The sequence below is a fragment of the Bos taurus genome, chromosome 8, assembly GCF_002263795.3.
Source record: "Bos taurus isolate L1 Dominette 01449 registration number 42190680 breed Hereford chromosome 8, ARS-UCD2.0, whole genome shotgun sequence".
NCBI lineage: Eukaryota > Metazoa > Chordata > Mammalia > Artiodactyla > Bovidae > Bos > Bos taurus.
The window spans coordinates 87,939,591-87,960,409 of NC_037335.1; positions in this window are offsets into that span (position 1 = coordinate 87,939,591).

The following is a 20,819-nucleotide window of genomic DNA, read 5'->3' on the forward strand; positions in this document are numbered from 1 at the left end:
CTGCATATCTGAGGTTATTGATATTTCTCCCGGCAATCTTGATTCCAGCTTCTGCTTCTTCCAGCCCAGCGTTTCTCATGATGTACTCTGCATATAAGTTAAATAAACAGTGTGACAATATACAGCCTTGATGGACTCCTTTTCCTATTTGGAACCAGTCTGTTGTTTCATGTCCAGTTCTAACTGTTGCTTCCTGACCTGCATACAAATTTCTCAAGAGGCAGATCAGGTGGTCTGGTATTCCCATCTCTTTCAGAATTTTCCACAGTTTATTGTGATCCACACAGTCAAAGGCTTTGGCATAGTCAATAAAGCAGAAATAGATGTTTTTCTGGAACTCTCTTCCTTTTTTGATGATCCACCGAATGTTGGCAATTTGATCTCTGGTTCCTCTGCCTTTTCTAAATCCAGCTTGAACATCAGGAAGTTCACGATTCATGTATTGCTGAAGCCTGGCTTGAAGAATTTTGAGCATTACTTTACTAGCATGTGAGATGAGTGCAATTGTGCGGTAGTTTGAACATTCTTTGGCATTGCCTTTCTTTGGGATTGGAATGAAAACTGACCTTTTCCAGTCCTGTGGCCACTGCTGAGTTTTCCAAATTTGCTGGCATATTGAGTGCAGCTCTTTCACAGCATCATCTTTCGGGATTTGGAATAGCTCAACTGGAATTCCATCACCTCCACTAGCTTTGTTCGTAGTGATGCTTTCTAAGGCCCACTTGACTTCACATTCCAGGATGTCTGGTTCTAGCTCAGTGATCACACCATCGTGATTATCTGGGTCGTGAAGCTCTTTTTTGTACAGTTCTTCTGTGTATTCTTGCCATCTCTTCTTAATATCTTCTGCTTCTGTTAGGTCCATACCATTTCTGTCCTTTATTGAGCCCATCTTTGCATGAAATGTTCCCTTGGTATGTCTAATTTTCTTGAAGAGATCTCTAGTCTTTCCCATTCTGTTGTTTTCCTCTATTTCTTTGCATTGATCGATAAGGAAGGCTTCTTATCTCATCTTGCTATTCTTTGGAACTCTGCATTCAGATGCGTATATCTTTCCTTTTCTCCTTTGCTTTTCACTTCTCTTCTTTTCTCAGCTATTTGTAAGGCCTCCTGTGCTAAAAAGTACAATACACATTAGCATTGCCAGACTAAGCATTCATTACTAGAGTCTCAACTTCAGGCAGAAATATTAGAAAATTTGAAATGGAATACCTAATCACAACAGAATTTTCCACAAATTTTGTGTCTCTGTATCTATCTATTTGGGCTTCTCAGGTGGCACTAGTGGTAAAGAACCTGCCTCTGAGTGCAGGAGATGCAGGAAGACTTGGATTTGATCTCTGGGTTGGAAAGATCCCCTGGAGGAGGGCATGGCAACCCACTCTAGTATTCTTGCCTGGAGAATCTCATGGACAGAGAAGCATGGCAAGATACAGTCCATAGGGTTTCAAAGAGTTGGATACAACTGAAGTGACTTAGCTTGCACACATCTATCTATCTATCTATCTATCTCCATCTATTTATATCTGTCAGGAGATAGACATGGCTGCAACCAAAATAAGTTTCCAAGTGGTTCACTTGTTAACCAAGCAAACAAAACCATTTACTGATGCTTAGTCATATATATATATATTGCAGCAGTTGAAGAAATATGTCCAGAGAAAATAAACTTCTTTAAGGTTATTCATTTTTTATCAAGAATGCTTGTTTGAAGAGATGAGGACATTGGGAGGAACCTCGGTAGTCGATTTAAAAGCACAATTATTTTACACAGTTATAAAAGGCAAAATTATAATTCATTAGATAATTGTATAAGTTATCTTTAGGGCTTCCTGGTAGCTCAACTGGTAAAAACCCACCTGCAATGCAGGAGACCCCAGTTAGATTCCTGGATTGGGAAGATCCCTTGGAGAAGGGAGCAGCTACCCACTCCAGTAATCTCGGGTTTCCCTTTGGCTCAGATGGTAAAGAATCCACCTGCAAGGTGGGAGACCTGGGTTTGATCCCTGGGTTGGGAAGATCTCCTGGAGGAGGGCATGGCAACCCACTCCAGTATTCTTGTCTGGAGAATTCCCATGGACAAAGGAGCTTAATGGGCTACAGTTCATGGGGTCGCAAAGACACAACTGAGTGACTAAACACAGAAGTTATCTTTATCACTTTGGGAATGGGAAAGTGTTTTAAACAAAGCTAAAGTATAACAAACCCATAAAGGGAAAAGTTTAACATTTCTACTTCATTAAATTAAAATTTAGATCATTTAAAAGATATAATCTCATAATTAAAGAATCCAAATTGAAATTGCACCTCTTAGGCAAAAATCCAAAAATGTTTATCTCAACAAGATGGCAAGATAAGAAGGAATATATCTTCTCTTTCACTACTGATAAGGAAGTAAATTGTTCTAGCCAACTCACTTTGTAAAGTGAATTTCACAATATATATAAATAACTCACAGCATTTCCATTTCTGTGATTTTAGCCCTTGGTAATATGTATAAAAATTATCTACTTTACATTTTTTACAGTAGTAGAAATGTTAAACAACCTGGACATCCATCCTGAGGGGACTCATCAAATGAATTAGAATACACGCACAATATGAAAAATAAGTGCGATTATAAAAGTTTGCTAAGTACTTTATGAACAAAAAAAAAAAGTAGAGTTATATATAACCGTTTCTTTTCTCTCTCTCACTTAAGTGAATAAAAACAAGGTGAGGAAACATTCATGTAGTATGTCCACAACTGGAAAAAAAAGTGCAAGAAATAAATACTATAGCCACATTGTTTTTATGTGTATTAAAATATCTGCAAAAATACAAGAGAAACTGAGAGTGATTACCCTTTTTTCTTTTTAATTTATTTGAAGGTCTCCTGTCTAGCTGAGCAGTGGTTGGAAGTAAAATTTTAACTGTTTAATTTGAGTCTTTGAATTATGTGACTAGATTGCCAGCTTAAAAAAATATAGAATTTTTAAAAAATCTAAGCCTTTAAGTTCAAAACTATAATGATTTTTAAGGTACATTAATAAAATTGGGAATAAAATCACTTTAAGTGATGTTCCTGGCAATACATATAAATGACAAATTATTGTTACTCAGAATGTATACTGTGCTTAGTCACTCAGTTGTGTCCAACTCCTTGCAACCCCATGGACTGTACCCTGCCAGGCTCCTCTGTCCATGGAGATTCTCCAGGCAAGAATACTGGAGTAGGTTGCCATGCCCTGCTCCCCTGGATCCCAGTCCAGGGATCGAACCCAGGTCTCCCACCCTGCAGGTAGATTCTTTATCATTTGAGCCACCAGGGAAGCCCAAGAATACTGGAATGGGTAGGTTATCCCTTCTCCAAGGGATCTTCCTGACTCAGGAATTGAACTGGGATCTTCTGCATTGCAGGTGGATTCTTTACCAGCTGAGCTACCTAACTGCAAATTAATTATTAGAAAAAGACTAAGTTGCACTGCAGAAATGGGCAAAAGACTTGAGCATCATTATATATTAGACTCTCATTATTAGAGGAAGCTGGAAGTGTCAAAATTTCTAAATAACCTTAATCCCATTAAAAATCTGAAACATGAAAATCAACATCAAAAAGAGATTAAAATTTCCCACCCATCCAATTGGAAGCAAGTTCAGAGTCTGATAAAATCAAGTGTCAGTTAAGGATATGAAGCTACAGGAGCTCTTAAATAACTGCTGTTGAGAGTCAAATTGGTGCTACCACCACACTTTGGGAAACAAATTCCACTTCTCAATATACCCTTGAGAAATGTGTGTGGCAGAATATATGAAAACAATGTTTACAGAGCATAGCTTACAATGGCAAGACACTGGATGCAGCTGAGTTTTCAACAAGGGCAGAATGGATAAATGAATTGAAGTACTTTTTTTTAGTGGATTTCTATTCAGCAGTAAAAATAAATGAAAAACATTTACAAGCAGCAACATAGATGAATTTCACAAATACAATGTTTAGTATTTGTCATATGAAGTATGTAGTATGAAAGTGAATCACATTACTGTAGGATTGCATTTAGGTAAAACTTTAAACATTCAAAAGTAAACATGGAATGTTCCTCAGTCATAAAAAAAATGAAATAATGTCATTTGCAGCAACATGGACAGACCTAGAGATTATCACACTAAGTGAAATAAGTCACAGACAGACAAATATCAAATGGTATCACTTAGATATGAAATCTAGAAAATGATACCAATTAACTTATCTACAAAGCAGAAATAGACTCACAGTTATAGAAAATAAACTTATGGTTACCAAAGGGGTAAGGTAGCGGCTGCTGCTGCTGCTAAGTCGCTTCAGTCGTGTCCAACTCTGTGCGGCCCCATAGATGGCATCTCACCAGGCTCCCCCATCCCTGGGATTCTCCAGGCAAGAACACTGGAGTTGGTTGCCATTTCCTTCAATGCATGAAAGTGAAAAGTGAAAGTGAACTCGCTCAGTCGTGTCCGACTCTTAGCAACCCCATGGACTGCAGCCTTACGGGGTTCCTCCATCCATGGGATTTTCCAGGCAAGAGTACTGGAGTGGGGTGCCAGGAGGGACAAATTCCAAGTTTGAGATTAACAAATACACCCTACTATGTATAAGATAGATAAACAATAAAGACCTACTGTATAGCACAGGGAACTACATTCAGTGTCTCATAATAATCTATAATGGTATCTGATAAATATATATATGTATAACTAAATCACTTAGCTGTACACCTGAAACTAGCAAAACATTATAAATAATTTCACAATTTGTATGGAAATACAAAAAACCTCGAATAGCCAAAGCGATCTTGAGAAAGAAGAATGGAACTGGAGGAAATCAACCTACCTGACTTCAGGCTCTATTACAAAGCCACAGTTATCAAGACAGTATGGTACTGGCACAAAGACAGAAATACTGATCAATGGAACAAAATAGAAAGCCCAGAGATAAATCCACGCACATATGGACACCTTATCTTTGACAAAGGAGGCAAGAATATACAATGGATTAAAGACAATCTCTTTAACAAGCAGTGCTGGGAAAACTGGTCAACCACTTGTAAAAGAATGAAACTAGAACACTTTCTAACACCTTACACAAAAATAAACTCAAAATGGATTAAAGATCTAAACATAAGACCAGAAACTATAAAACTTCTAGAGGAGAACATAGGCAAAACACTCTCTGACATACATCACAGCAGGATCCTCTATGACCCACCTCCCAGAGTATTGGAAATAAAAGCAAAAATAAACAAATGGGACCTGATTAAACTTAAAAGCTTCTGCACAACAAAGGAAACTATTAGCAAGGTGAAAAGGCAGCCTTCAGAATGGGAGAAAATAATAGCAAATGAAGCAACTGACAAACAACTAATCTCAAAAATATACAAGCAACTCCTACAGCTCAACTCCAGAAAAATAAATGACCCAATCAAAAAATGGGCCAAAGAACTAAATAGACATTTCTCCAAAGAAGACATACAGATGGCTAACAAACACATGAAAAGATGCTCAACATCACTCATTATCAGAGAAATGCAAATCAAAACCACTATGAGGTACCATTTCACGCCAGTCAGAATGGCTGCGATCCAAGAGTCTACAAGCAATAAATGCTGGAGAGGGTGTGGAGAAAAGGGAACCCTCTTACACTGTTGGTGGGAATGCAAACTAGTGCAGCCACTATGGAGAACAGTGTGGAGATTCCTTAAAAAACTGGAAATAGAACTGCCTTATGATCCAGCAATCCCACTGCTGGGCATACACACTGAGGAAACCAGAAGGGAAAGAGACACGTGTACCCCAATGTTCATCACAGCACTGTTTATAATAGCCAGGACATGGAAGCAACCTAGATGCCCATCAGCAGATGAATGGATAAGAAAGCTGTGGTACATATACACAATGGAGTATTACTCAGCCATTAAAAAGAATACATTCGAATCGGTTCTAATGAGATGGATGAAACTGGAACCTATTATACAGAGTGAAGTAAGCCGGAAAGAAAAACACCAATACAGTATACTAACGCATGTATATGGAATTTAGAAAGATGGTAACAATAACCCTGTGTATGAGACAGCAAAAGAGACACTGATGTATAGATCAGTCTTATGGACTCTGTGGGAGAGGGAGAGGGTGGGGAGATATGGGAGAATAGCATTGAAACATGTATAATATCATGTATGAAACGAGTCGCCAGTCCAGGTTTGATACACGGTACTGGATGCTTGGGGCTGGTGCACTGGGACGACCCAGAGGGAGGGTAGGGGAGGGAGGAGGGAGGAGGGTTCAGGATGGGGAACTCGGGTATACCTGTGGCTGATTCATTTCGATATTTGGCAAAACTAATACAATATTGTAAAGTTTAAAAATAAAATTAAATTAAAAAAAAACATTGTAAATCAGCTATATTTCGATTGAAAAAAAAAATAAATGAAACACTATGGTTTTTAGGAATACATACATGTATGTGTCCAGTCACTCAGTCATGTCCAGCTCTACTTCCTCATGGACTGTAGCCCACCAGGCTCCTCTGTCCATGAAATTTTCCAGGCAGGAATACTGGAGTGGGTTGTCACTTCCTATTCCAGAGGATCTTCCCAACCCAAGGATCAAACTCACATCTCCCACATCTCCTATATCGGCAGGCAGATTCATTACCACTGAGCCACCTGGGAAGCCCTAAGTGTACAGTAAATATATAAAAATCAGAAGAAGTGAAAAACAAAAAATAATTAGGATAGTGGTTAGCTTTGAGGAAAGAGGAAATGAGAAGAAACATGCTTAGGAAGGGGTGGGATTAGAGTAATACAGGCAGGATCCCAAAAGTAATTGCAGTTAAGGCAATGGCACCCCACTCCAGTACTCTTGCCTGGAAAATCCCATGGACGGAGGAGCCTGGTAGGCTGCAGTCCATGGGGTCACTAAGAGTCGGATACAACTGAGCTACTTCACTTTCGCTTTTCACTTTCATGCATCGGAGAAGGAAATGGCAACCCACTTCAGTGTTCTTGCCTGGAGTATCCCAGGGATGGGGGAGCCTGGTAGGCTGCCGTCTATGGGGTCACACAGAGTCGGACATGACTGAAGCGACTTAGCAGCAGCAACAGCAGCAGCAGCAGCAGCGATCTTAAACTGACTGATGGGTACAAGTTGTAGATTGTACTATTACTTTTTATGCATTAAACAATTGTCATAAATATTTATATTTAAGCCATTATTTATTAAAATCACTGAATTTTCAGTTGCCTAATCTAGCCCTGATTTCAAGAAAATCAGAGATACCAAAGGAACATTTCATGCAAAGATGGGCTTGATAAAGGACAGAAATGGTATGGACCTAACAGAAGCAGAAGATATTAAGAAGAGATGGCAAGAATACACAGAAGAACTGTACAAAAAAGAGCTTCACGACCCAGATAATCACGATGGTGTGATCACTGAGCTAGAACCAGACATCCTGGAATGTGAAGTCAAGTGGGCCTTAGAAAGCATCACTACGAACAAAGCTAGTGGAGGTGATGGAATTCCAGTTGAGCTATTCCAAATCCTGAAAGATGATGCTGTGAAAGTGCTGCTCTCAATATGCCAGCAAATTTGGAAAACTCAGCAGTGGCCACAGGACTGGAAAAGGTCAGTTTTCATTCCAATCCCAAAGAAAGGCAATGCCAAAGAATGCTCAGACTACCACACAATTGCACTCATCTCACACGATAGTAAAGTAATGCTTAAAATTCTCCAAGCCAGGCTTCAGCAATACGTGAACCGTGAACTTCCTGATGTTCAAGGTGGTTTTAGAAAAGGCAGAGGAACCAGAGATCAAATTGCCAGCATCCGCTGGATCATGGAAAAAGCAAGAGAGTTCCAGAAAAATATCTATTTCTGCTTTATTGACTATGCCAAAGCCTTTGACTGTGTGGATCACAATAAACTGTGGAAAGTTCTGAAAGAGATGGGAATACCAGACCACCTGATCTGCCTCTTGAGAAATTTGTATGCAGGTCAGGAAGCAACAGTTAGAACTGGACATGAAACAACAGACTGGTTCCAAATAGGAAAAGGAGTCCATCAAGGCTGTATATTGTCACGCTGTTTATTTAACTTATATGCAGAGTACATCATGAGAAACGCTGGGCTGGAAGAAACACAAGCTGGAATCAAGATTGCCAGGAGAAATATCAAAGCCTCAGATATGCAGATGACACCACCCTTATGGCAGAAAGTGAAGAGGAACTCAAAAGCCTCTTGATGAAAGTGAAAGTGGAGAGTGAAAAAGTTGGCTTAAAGTTCAACATTCAGAAAACGAAGATCATGGCATCTGGTCCCATCACTTCATGGGAAAATAGATGGGGAAACACGAAATTGGAAGACGCTTACTCCTTGGAAGGAAAGTTATGACCAACCTAGATAGTATATTGAAAAGCAGAGACATTACTTTGCCAACAAAGGTCCGCCCAGTCAAGGCTATGGTTTTTCCAGTGGTCGTGTATGGATGTGAGAGTTGGACTGTGAAGAAAGCTGAGTGCCAAAGAATTGATGCTTTTGAACTGTGGTGTTGGAGAAGACTCTTGAGAGTCCCTTGGACTGCAAGGAGATCCAACCAGTCCATTCTGAAGATCAGCCCTGGGATTTCTTTAGAAGGAATGATGCTAAAGCTGAAACTCCAGTCCTTTGGCCACCTCATGCGAAGAGTTGCCTCATTGGAAAAGACTCTGATGCTAGGAGGGATTGGGGGCAAGAGGGGAAGGGGACGACAGAGGATGAGATGGCTGGATGGCATCACTGACTCGATGGACATGAGTCTGAGTGAACTCCTGGAGTTGGTGATAGACAGGGAGGCCTGGCGTGCTGGGATTCATGGGGTTGCAAAGAGTCGGACATGACTGAGCGACTGATCTAATCTCTGAATCTAGCCCTTTGGAATAAAACTCATTTGTCTATGGAGAATTATTATTTTAATATAGCATCATATTCTATATTTTTTATTTAATGTAGAATTCTGGAACCAGCATTCAAAACTAAAATATGATCTTTACTTTTTCTATTTCAGTATTATCTTGGTTTAAAGATTATTCTTGACTTCACAAGAAACCAACTGAAGAGTTTTCAATACTTTTATAGTCTGAAACTGCTTAGATACCCAGGCATTATCTGCTTTTTATTTGTGTTCTTTCTTTCTTTCTTTTTTTTAAATTTGTCTATTTTAAACATTCTTTTGTTCTAAAATATAAGTAGGAGCAATGGGATAGTCAAGTAATTTAGGAATCTTTTAATTCTGTTTTTAAAATGCAAGCATTTTCAATCACTTGTCTCCCTGATTATATAAATCAATTTGTTTTTGAAAAAGAATCAGGGCATGACATCAAACTTTAAGGCCATTTAAGCATTCCATTGTTACTTAACGGACTTAGACAAGTAATTCATGTGGAACTTTCCCAGCTATCCTCTGGAAAGAACTCAGCTCACAATTAGGGCACTCTTCACATAGTGAATTACAGAGTAGCTTAATTCACTTATTGAATGATCCTAGGTAATGTGAGAGAATATCTTGGTATAATGGGTTGTATGATGATTTGCAAAGTGGTGGATCTGCATTTGGAGCCCTGTAATCCAAGTTACTGGTAAAAGGGTCTTGGAAAATGTGTTGAAATTAGTGATCTTGAGAGGAGAAGATCATCCTAGTTACTGAGGTGGATCTTACCTGTGATGGATTCATTTTGATATTTGGCAAAACTAATACAATTATGTAAAGTTTAAAAATAAAATAAAATTAAAAAAAATAAATTCAATTAAAAGTGTCCTTATAAAAAACAGAAGTACAGAAGACATGGACATAGACACACAGAACTGAAGATGATGTGAAGACAAGGGTAGTAGTTAGAATGATGTGGCCCCAAGCCAGAAACCAATAGAAGCTGAAAAGGGCAAGGAACCAAAATCTTCCCTGGAGCCTCTAGGGAGAAAAAGGATCTGCTGACTCTTTGATTTATTATGTGACTTCCAGGACTGTGGGAGAATAAAATTCTATTATTTTAAGACACTCAGTTTGTGGTAATTTATTACAAGAGCCACAGGAAACTAATAAAGATTTCTGTATGATGAAGTGAGTTGCTCTGTAACTACTACTTAAAAATGTGGAAGTGATTTTGGATTTGGGCAATAGACAGTGACCAGATTAATTTTGAGGTGTATGCTAAAAAAAAAAAAAAAAGTCTAGATTTTTCTTGAAAAGACTGTTGGTAGAAGAAAGGGTGCTAATACTCTGCAAGTGAGGGCTCAGGAGAAAGTGAGGAACACAATAGAGAACACTTCTATCATCTCAAAAAATGTATATGTTGTCAAGAACTGAATGCTGGCAAAAACATGAACACTAAACTTGCTTTGATGAAGACTTAGAAGGAAGAACATGCTTTTGGAAACTGGAGGAAAGGTAATCCTTATATTCAGTGCAGAATATAATAGAATATAGATATAGAATTCATAATATAATATAGAATTATATTATAATTCTAATATATATTATTATCTAATAATAGAATTTAGCTGAGTTATGTCCTGCTATTGGGTAGAAAGCAGAACTTTTAAGCAATGAACTTGAATGTTTAGCTGAAGATAATTTTTCAAATAAAGTGTTGAAGGTGTGATCTGGTTTTTAATTTCTCTTTATAGTAAAATGCAAGAGGAAAGTGATACTTGAGGGAAAAATATGTTGGGAGAAAAGGAGTCAAAATAGGAACACTTGAAAAAATTTCAATAGATGCTAATACTAGGAGATTTACTGTTAAGAAAGGATACTCTGGAGAGAAGTCCAAGGGTATATATGGACAATGTTTCACTGAAAGAATTCTGTGTGTCTTGTGGATCCACTTGGCCATCTCAGCAAAGTGAGGAATTGATGTGAGCCTTCATGACATACACAGGAGATCCATAAGGCTTTTTGACAATGTTATATCAGCAGAAAAAACTGCCAGCTTGCAATGAAGGAGACAGAAAGAGCGTAAAATGAGGGAAGGCTGTTGAATCTCTGAAATTCTACTGGTAGAAAATGAACTGATAGAGTTACTCAGCTGCAAACATGTGCTAGTCTTCAAGAAAAGGAAGATGACTCTAAGAACAGAGTCTTAGGCCCAGACGATGGAGCTTTGGGAACATACAACAGATTATCAAGCAATAGAGTGTTATTCCCAGCATTAAAAACTAATGGGATTTTCCCTTATGCCTTTGGATGTTACTTGGGACTGGAGACTTAGTTCTGCTTTCCATTTTCTCTTTTGGAATAAGAATATCTATAAAATTTTATACTATGATTGCCTCATCATTGTATTTTGTTTTCCAGTTTAACAGGTTAACAGATAGAGAGAAATTTTGCCCAGCCAGAGCCAAACCCATTTGTGATTTACATGATTAGATGATGAGATTTGGGACTATTGAGCTAATAATATTTAGATAAGATTTTAGACTTAAGAGTTGTTACTTTGGGCAATATTCTGATGAGGTGCATATATTTTGCATGCTGGACAGACATTAATTTGGGGTGGCCAATGGGCAACCTATAGAGTTGAATGGTAGCCCTCAAAAAGATATTGCCTGAAACCTGTACATGTTGGCTAATTTGGAAGGCAGGTTTTTGCAGATGTAATTAAGTTAAGAATCTTGATATGAGAACAGCATCCTCAATTACACAGGTAGGCCCTAATTTCAATAACAAGCGTCCTTGTGGATACACACAGATGAGAAGGCAAAATGAAGGAGGAGGCCAAAATTGGAGTGGTGTGGCCCCAAGCCATGAAATCGGATGAATATCAGAAGCTGGAAGAGTAAGAAACAGAATTTTCCCTAGAACTTCTGGAGGAAGCATAGCTCTGCTAACATTTTGACTTAAGACTTATAACTTACAGAGTTGTGAGAGAATACATCTGTGTTGTTTTAAGCCTCCAAGGTTGTAGTAATTTTTATGGAAACTCCAAGGAACTGAGATGTTTGGAAATGCCATCAAGCCTCAGATAAGAGATCCATGGATTGTTAAGGCATTGACCCTGGGAAAAAAGCAGCACATAAGCAGCCTCTCTAATGCAGTAAACCTGGGTTTCCCAGCTACCAGTAAACAGTTAGAGAAGTATTTCCAGTGCATAATAAAAACTTCTTCATTTAACTAGTAGCTTAATTAGCTTGCCCTCAAGCATATTCAAGAAGTGAACTAAAATTTAGTTGTAGGTACTAAGAAGTAGGAAAAATTAAAATTCACTGTATTGGACTAATTTCTTCTTTAATTATTTGAATATTAATTTATGTGCATCTATATATTAGATAAAATACTTTGGCAGTTTATCTTTTGGTACCAGAACCTATAATCAATTTTTTTCTTTGTTTAATTAAATGAAAAATAAAGATAAACTCTCTTTGTAAACTTCTAAAAGATTGTTTCTTTTATTTTTTAGCCTTAAGAAAGCTGAAATAATTTGCTGTGGGGAATCAAAATCTTTAGAAATTGTTAGCTTTCATCTGCAGAGACACAGAGACAACCATATGGCTTACTATCCCGAAAGTAGATGATTATTTATACTCTCCCAAAATTGTAGGTCATAACTTATTAATGAATGATGGGTTTAAATGAGGCTGTTATAGAAGACACAGACATTGTACATTAGCAAATACTCAAGAAAATAACAGTAACACAGCAATAATAGTTAAAATGTTCTGGGCTGTTACACAGCTAAGCATTTCACAGTGGAGTGAAAAGTGGTTGACTGTGGTTTCTTGAGGCTTACCGCTCTCCGCTATATGTCACAGCCATCTCCGTCTTGCAAGTCTTGAGCTTAATGGGACTGACCCAGACAGCGTCTGGCTTTCTTTTATCTTCATTATCTGGCAGTACTGTTTGCCTGAAGGTGAAAAAAGAAAGTGAGTGCGCAGGCAAAGATAAAACATAACATCTGAAGAGGATGAAAATGTGGATGAAACAAACTGATCATTTTACATACAATGCGATGCTCAAAATCACCCGCTAAAATTGGTACCATTATAATCGTCATTGTGAGTAAGGCATTTTATATTTAATCCCTTTTTGGTCTACAGCTTATGTTAGCACCCCTCAGCGCTGATATCCAGGACAAGGGCCTTCTTAAAGCAGCAGCTTTTGTGCATGTACCAGATTCACTGCTCTAGTGGAGGGGCAGTCCCACTTTCTCCTTGAGTTACCTCAGCAATTATATACAAAGCAGCAGAATCCACAAAACCCAAAGAAGAATGCACCCCACTCCCACCTTGTAAAAGAAGGCATTTGTAGCAATGTTTTAGATCTTGATTTGTGGTGAGCAATAAATTTTAATCACAGAACATTAAGAAAGAAATTTGCTGTCTATTAAGAAACAAAATAGCTCTTCCTTTCAAGTAGGAAAATTAGGCCTGCTACTTCCATTAAGGGCAGGATCTCGGTGTTTTATTGGCTTTTAGAGTCTCTTGCAGTTCTAATTCCACCATTTTATCATTCAGAATGACTTCTATAAAGTTGAAGGTTATCACAGGAAAGTCTTTGTGACAAGCCTCTAAACCAGCCTGCCTGTGGACTACCCCCCTATAGAAGGAAACACCCAAACTGAAAAGAAACTGTGGGGATTCCCAGAGGTGATAGGATCTGCTTGTGTGGAGCTTCTGATGTTGGCCCAAAGGTGAGGCAGCCAGGCTCTGCGTGAGGAGCATAAAGTAAAAAGGGAGCTAAGGGGTTTTCCCCTTTTGCTCTGCCCTGCTGCTGTCTTGAGACATTGTACCTCTGTTCCAGAGAAATTTTCCTGCTTGAGAGGAGTTTCAAGGAGAGAAAGTGTGGATGGGCCAGAGAAGAGCTGAAAGAGATACTGACTGCAACGTTTCCAAAAGTGATGTAGAGCAGGGAGTCCTGGTGTGAGGGTGCTGTAGGAATGCCTTATCCTGTACATTTGCTTGTATTTTCTTTTTATTTGTATGAGCATGCTATTACACAAAAACTCTACATGTTGAAAGAGGTCTAAATAAAAGCTTTCTACCAACTGATTTAAAATAAATGTTGTTAAAAGCACAATGGCACCTTGCAAATTTTATCCTTTCTTTGTAATTGTTAAAACAATGGTGCATCCTTCAATCAATTATAACTTAGATTTTATTAAAACTAACTTCTCTATTTGAAATATGTATATGTATATAAAATCTACAATAATTTGGGTTCAGTTCAGTTCAGTCAATCAGTCGTGTCCGACTTTTTGCGACCCCATGAACCACAGCACGCCAGGCCTCCCTGTCCATCACCAACTCCTGGAGTATAGAGATAGAGACAGGAAATAAAATTCCAAGTTTATTATTCTACAAGGCTATAATAACTTGGATACTAAAAATAGATGAGTAGTACACAAAAACAAAATATATAGGCAAACTCTACTTAAAACTTATGCAAAAATCCTAAACTAGATGTAACAATAATAACAGCAAATTAGCAACCTAGTAAAATATTCAAATGACATAACCGAAAGGGTTTATCCTGGGAAATGAAAATGCCTCATCATTAGGAATTTTATTAATAAAATCATTATCAGTCAGTCAGTTCAGTCTCTCAGTCATATCTGACTCTTTGCAACTCCATGGACTTCAGCACACCAGGACAGCTTCTTGGTCCATCATGTCCATCGAGTCCGTGATGCCATCTAACCATCTCATCCTCTGTCGTCTCCTTTTCCTCCTGCCTTCAATCTTTCCCAGCATCAGGATCTTTTCCAATGAGTCAGTTCTTCTCATCAGGTGGAAGTATTGGAGTTTTAGAGTTTCAGCTTCAGCATCAGTCCTATTAAGAGATAATAACATCTTAACATATACAAAGAAGGAAATGGATAAAATTTACTAGCTATAGCTATTGTATACACAAACTATCAAAGTGATACAAAATATGGATGCTATAAACATTTGAAGAATTAACATAAATCCTTCTCAAATTTTCCCCAAAATTTAAGAGGAGGGAACATTCCCAAGCTCATTTTGTGAGATGAGCATTGCCCTGACACCAAGCCAGGTAGGGATAGCATAGGGAAAGAAAACTACGGGCCAATAGAATTGATGAATATAGATGTATTCTCAACAAAAACTAGCAAACTTAACTCAGAAGCACATTAAAAGGATCATGTCTCAGGATCAACTGGGATTTGTTCCTGGGATAAAGTCTGGTTCGACATACACAAATCAGTAAATGTGATACATCACAATAATAGAATGAAAGATAAAAATCATATAGCCATCTCAATAGATGCAGAAAAAACATTTGACAAAATGAAACATTCTCCCATGATAAAAATGATTTTAAAAAAATGCTCAGTGGGTTAGATATGGATATTTCAGCACAGTGAGGGCCATGTATGACAGGACAATTAATGGCACAATACTCAATGGTGAAAGGCTGAAAGTTTTCCTTTAAAATCAGGAATAAGACAAAGTGCCCACTCGCACAACTTCTCTCCAGCATAGTGCTGAAAGTCCTCGCCAGTGCAATCATGCAGAGTAAAAGAAATTAAAGGCACCCAAATCAGAAAGGAAAAAGCAAAGTTGTCTTTATCAGCATATGATTCAGCCTTATACAGACAAAATCCTAGAGATTCCACCAAAGGGCTGTTGAAACTAATGAATGAGTTCTGTAAGATACAGGATACAACAATCAAAATGCAAATGTACATTTTGGATGTACACTAACAACAAACAATCTGAAAAAGGATAAAAAATTATATTGCAATATCATCAAAATCAATAAAATACTTGGGTATAAATTTAACAAAGTGAAAGATCTATAAATGAAAACCTCAAGACTTTGATGACAAATAGAAGGGAAAAGGTGGAAGCAGTGACAAATTTCTTCTTCTTGGACTCTAAAATCACTGCAGATGATAACTTGCAGACATGAAATCAGGAGACAATTGCTTCTTGGCAGGAAAGCTATGACAAACCTAGAGAGTGTGCTGAAAAGCAGAGACATCACTCTGCTGACAAAGGTCCATATAGTCAAGCCTATGGTCTTCCCAGTGGTCATATACGTTTGTAGGAGCTAGACCATAAAGAAGGCAGAGTGCAAAAGAACTGATGCCTTCAAATTGTGGTGCTAGAGAAGAATTCTGAGAGTCCCTTGGACATGGAGATCAAACTAGTCAATCCTAAAGGAAATCAACCCTGAATATTCATTGGAAGGACTGATACTGAAGCTGAAGCTCCAGTATTTTGGTCACCTAATGTGAACAGCCAGAAAAGGCAATGGCACCCTACTCCAGTACCCTTGCCTGGAAAATCCCATGGATGGAGGAGCCTGGTGGGCTGCAGTCCATGGGGTCGCTAGAGTTGGACACAACTGAGCGACTTCACTTTCACTTCTCACTTTCATGCATTGGAGGAGGAAATGGCAACCCACTCCAGTGTTCTTGCCTGGAGAATCCCAGGGACGGGGGAGCCTGGTGGGCTACCGTCTATGGAGTCGCACAGAGTCGGACACAACTGAAGTGACTTAGCAGCAGCAGCAGCAATGTGAACAGCTGACTCATTGAAAAAGCCCCTGATGCTGAGAAAGAATGAGGGCGGAAGGAAAGCTAGTGGAGATGATGGAATTCCAGTTAAGCTATTTCAAATCCTGAGAGATAATGCTGTGAAAGTGCTGCACTCAATGTGCCAGTAAATTTGGAAAACTCGGCAGTGGCCACAGGACTGGAAAAGGTCAGTTTTCATTCCAATCCCAAAGAAAGGCAATGCCAAAGAATGCTCAAACTACTGCACAATTACACTCATCTCACACGCTAGTAAAGTAATGCTCAAAATTCTCCAAGCCAGGCTTCAGCAATACATGAACTGTGAACTTCCAGATATTCAAGCTGGTTTTAGAAAAGGCAGAGGAACCAGAGATCAAATTGCCAACATCCGCTGGATCATTGAAAAAGCAAGAGAGTTCCAGAAAAACATCTATTTCTGCTTTATTGACTATGCCAAAGCTTTTGATTGTGTGGATCACAATAAACTGTGGGAAATTCTGAAAGAGATGGGAATACCAGACCACCTGACCTGCCTCTTGAGAAACCTATATTCAGGTCAGGAAGCAAAAGTTAGAACTGGACACGGAACAACAGACTGATTCCAAATAGGAAAAGGAGTACGTCAAGGCTGTATATTGTCACCCTGCTTATTTAACTGATATGCAGAGTACATCATGGGAAATGCTGGGCTGGAAAAAGCACAAGCTGGAATCAAGATTGCTGGGAAAAATATCAATAACCTCAGATATGCAGATGACACCACCCTTATGGCAGAAAATGAAGAGGAACTCAAAAGCCTCTTGATGAAAGTGAAAAAGGAGAGTGAAAAAGTTGGCTTAAAGCTCAACATTCAGAAAACGAAGATCATGGCATCTGGTCCCATCAATTCATGGGAAATAGATGGAGAAACAGTGGAAACAGTGTCAGACTTTATATTTTGGGGCTCCAAAATCACTGCAGATGGTGACTGCAGGCATGAAATTAAAAGACGCTTACTCCTTGGAAGGAAAGTTATGACCAACCTAGATAGTATATTCAAAAGCAGAGACATTGCTTTGTCAATAAGGTCCATCTACTCAAGGCTGTGGTTTTTCCAGTGGTCATGTATGGATGTGAGAGTTGGACTGTGAAGAAAGCTGAGTGCCAAAGATGATGCTTTTGAACTGTGGTGTTGGAGAAGACTCTCGAGAGTCCCTTGGACTGCAAGGAGGTCCAACCAGTCCATCCTAAAGGAGATCAGCCCTGAGATTTCTTTGGAGGGAATGATGCTGAAGCTGAAACTCCAGTACTTTGGCCACCTCATGCGAAGAGCTGACTCATTGGAAAAGACCCTGATGCTGGGAGGGATTGAAGGCAGAAGGAGAAGGGGATGACAGAGAATGAGATGGCTGGATGGCATCATCGACTTGATGGACATGAGTTTCAGTAAGCTCTGGGAGTTGATGATGGACAGGGAGGCCTGGCGTGCTGTGATTCATGGGGTCACAAACAGTCAGACATGACTGAGCGACTGAACTGAACTGAATGTGAACAGCTGACTCATTGGAAAAGTCCTTATGCTGGGAAAGAATGAGGACAGAAGGTGAGATGACTGGGTGGCATCACTGATGCAATGGACATGAACTTGGGCCAACTCTAGGAGATGGTGAGGGGTAAGGAGGCCTGGTGTGCTGCAGTCCATGGGGTCACAAAGAGCTGGACATGACTGAGTGACTGAACAACAACAACAATTTTGGGGGATAGTTTGAGAAAGATAAGTGTTAACTCTTCTGTAAATGTTTGATAGAATTTGTCTATGAAGCCATCTGATCCTGTATTTCTGTTTATTGTAAATCTTTTAAACACAGTTTCATTTTTAGTACTTGTGATTAATCCATTCATAGTCTTGAAACAGTCTTTGATATTTTTCAGTCTTGGAAGGCTGTACCCTTCTAAGTATTTGTTCATTTCTTCTGGATTTTCCATTTTATTGGCATATAGTTACTTGTAGTAGGCTCTTATGATCCTTTGTATTTCTGTGGTGTCAACTGTAACTTCTATTTCATTTCTGATTTTATTGGTTTGGGTCCTCTCCCCCTTTTTTTGATGAATCTGGCTAAAGGTTTATTGATTTTGTTTATTTTCTCAAAGAACCAGCTTTTAGTTTCATTGATCTTTTCTATCATTTTCTTCATCTCTATTTCATTTACTTCTGCTTTGATCTTTATGATTTCTTTCCCTTACTGGCTAGGTTTTCTTTGCTTTTTTTTCTCTAGTTGCTTTAGGTATAAGATCAGATTATTTGTTCTATCTTTAACTTTTGAACTTTAATTATAATATGGCTTAGTATGGGTGTCTTGTGGTTCTTATTATTTGGTATTCTGTGCCTTCTGGACTTGAATGTTTATTTCCTTATATTAGGGAAATTTTCAGCCATTATTTTTTCAAATAGAGTTTCTGTCCCTTTCTCTCTCTTTTCCTTCTCAGCCCCCTATATTTTCCCAGAAGTCTCTTAAGCTTAATCCTCATTTTTTATATTATCTTTTCTTTTTTGATTGGGTGATTTTTACTACCCTGTGTTCCAGACTTCTATTCTATTATTCTGCTTCCTGTAATCTGGTGTTGATTCCCTTTTGTGGATTTTTCATTTCAATTATTGAGTCTTTCAGTCATAATTACTTATTTTTACATCCTCTGTCTCCTTGTTAAAGTTCTCATTGAATTATTTATTCTTTTCCTGAGTTGAGCATCTTTCTGACCAATGGAGAAGGCAATGGCACCCCACTCCAGTACTTTGCCTGGAAAATCCCATGGATGGAGGAGCCTGGTAGGCTGCAGTCCATGGGGTAGTTAAGAGTTGGACACGACTGAGCGACTTCACTTTCACTTTTCACTTTCACGCATTGGAGAAGGCAATGGCAACCCACTCCAGTGTTCTTGCCTGGAGAATCCCAGGGACGGGGGAGCCTGGTGGCTGGCGTCTATGGGGTCGCACAGAGTCGGACACGACTGAAGTGACTTAGCAGCAGCAGCAGCTGACCAATGAAGTCTTCATCTGATAAATTGCTTATATTTGTTTCATTCAGTTGTTTTGGGGGGAGTTTGATCTTGTTCTTTCATTTGAAAGGTTTTCCTTTATTTCTTCATTTTGCTTAATTATCTGCATATATTTTTATTAGGTATATCAACTACATCTCCTGGTCTTGAAAGAATGTGTCCTGTGGGGCCCAGTGATGAAATCACTCCTTGTCACCAGAGTGCTCTAAGGGTATCCCTTGTGGGGCTGCCTGTGCCTTCCTGCTGTCCTCGAGCTGCAATTGCTTCAGGCACTAGTGGGTAGAACTAGCCCCTGATGGCAGACACCCTGATGGGAAAGGCTGGTCCCCAGCCTGGCTGTCCAACAGGCCTGGTTTCAGCTGCTGTAAGCAAGCTGGTATGCATTTCTAGCCTCTAATATGACTTAGAGGCTACAAAGTCTACAAAGCCTGGCTGCAACTGTTGTGGTGTGCCAGTGTATAGAGCTTGCCTCTAGGAGAAGGAGCTGCTTTAGAGGGATGCTGGTCCTGGCTGAATCTGCCTGTTGTATGGGAGGGGCTGGCCACCTGGAACTACTCTACTACTACTACTACTAAGTCACTTCAGTCGTGTCCGACTCTGTGCGACCCCATAGATGCCAGCCACCAGGCTCCCCCGTCCCTGGGATTCTCCAGGCAAGAACACTGGAGTGGGTTGCCATGTCCTTCTCCAATGCATGAAAGTGAAAAGTGAAAGTGAAGTCGCTCAGTCGTGTCCGACCCTCAGCAGCCCCATGGACTGCAGCCTTCCAGGCTTCTCTGTCCATGGGATTTTCCAGGCAAGAGTACTCTGGAGGGGAGCTGATGCTGGACAACACCGCCTGCCAGGAGCAGTATGCTTGGACCTGCTTTGGAGGGGCCCAGTGGGGAAGGTGAGTTGGGCCGGGCAAGTCCTCAGGGGAACATAGGGGCAGTGCTCATGGCATTAGGTGGGTTGATCAAGAATGACAGAAATATCACTTACCAGAGCCAAAACAACTAGATGAAGCAAGGGTAAAAAAATAAATAAACAGATGGCTCTTGATAGTACTCTATCCTCAGAGAAAGTTCTATCAGATTCCTGCCCCTCCAGTACCCACCTTAGTATTAGGCAATGTGCCTCCTCAAATGGCTCAGGTGCTTTCCAGGCTATTGCCTTTGCCCTGGGAGTGAGTGTTTGTGTGTGAATCCTATAAGAGTGGAGACTTGGTTTCCCACAGCCTTCCATCTCCCCCAGATGTAAGCCTCACTGGTTTGCAAA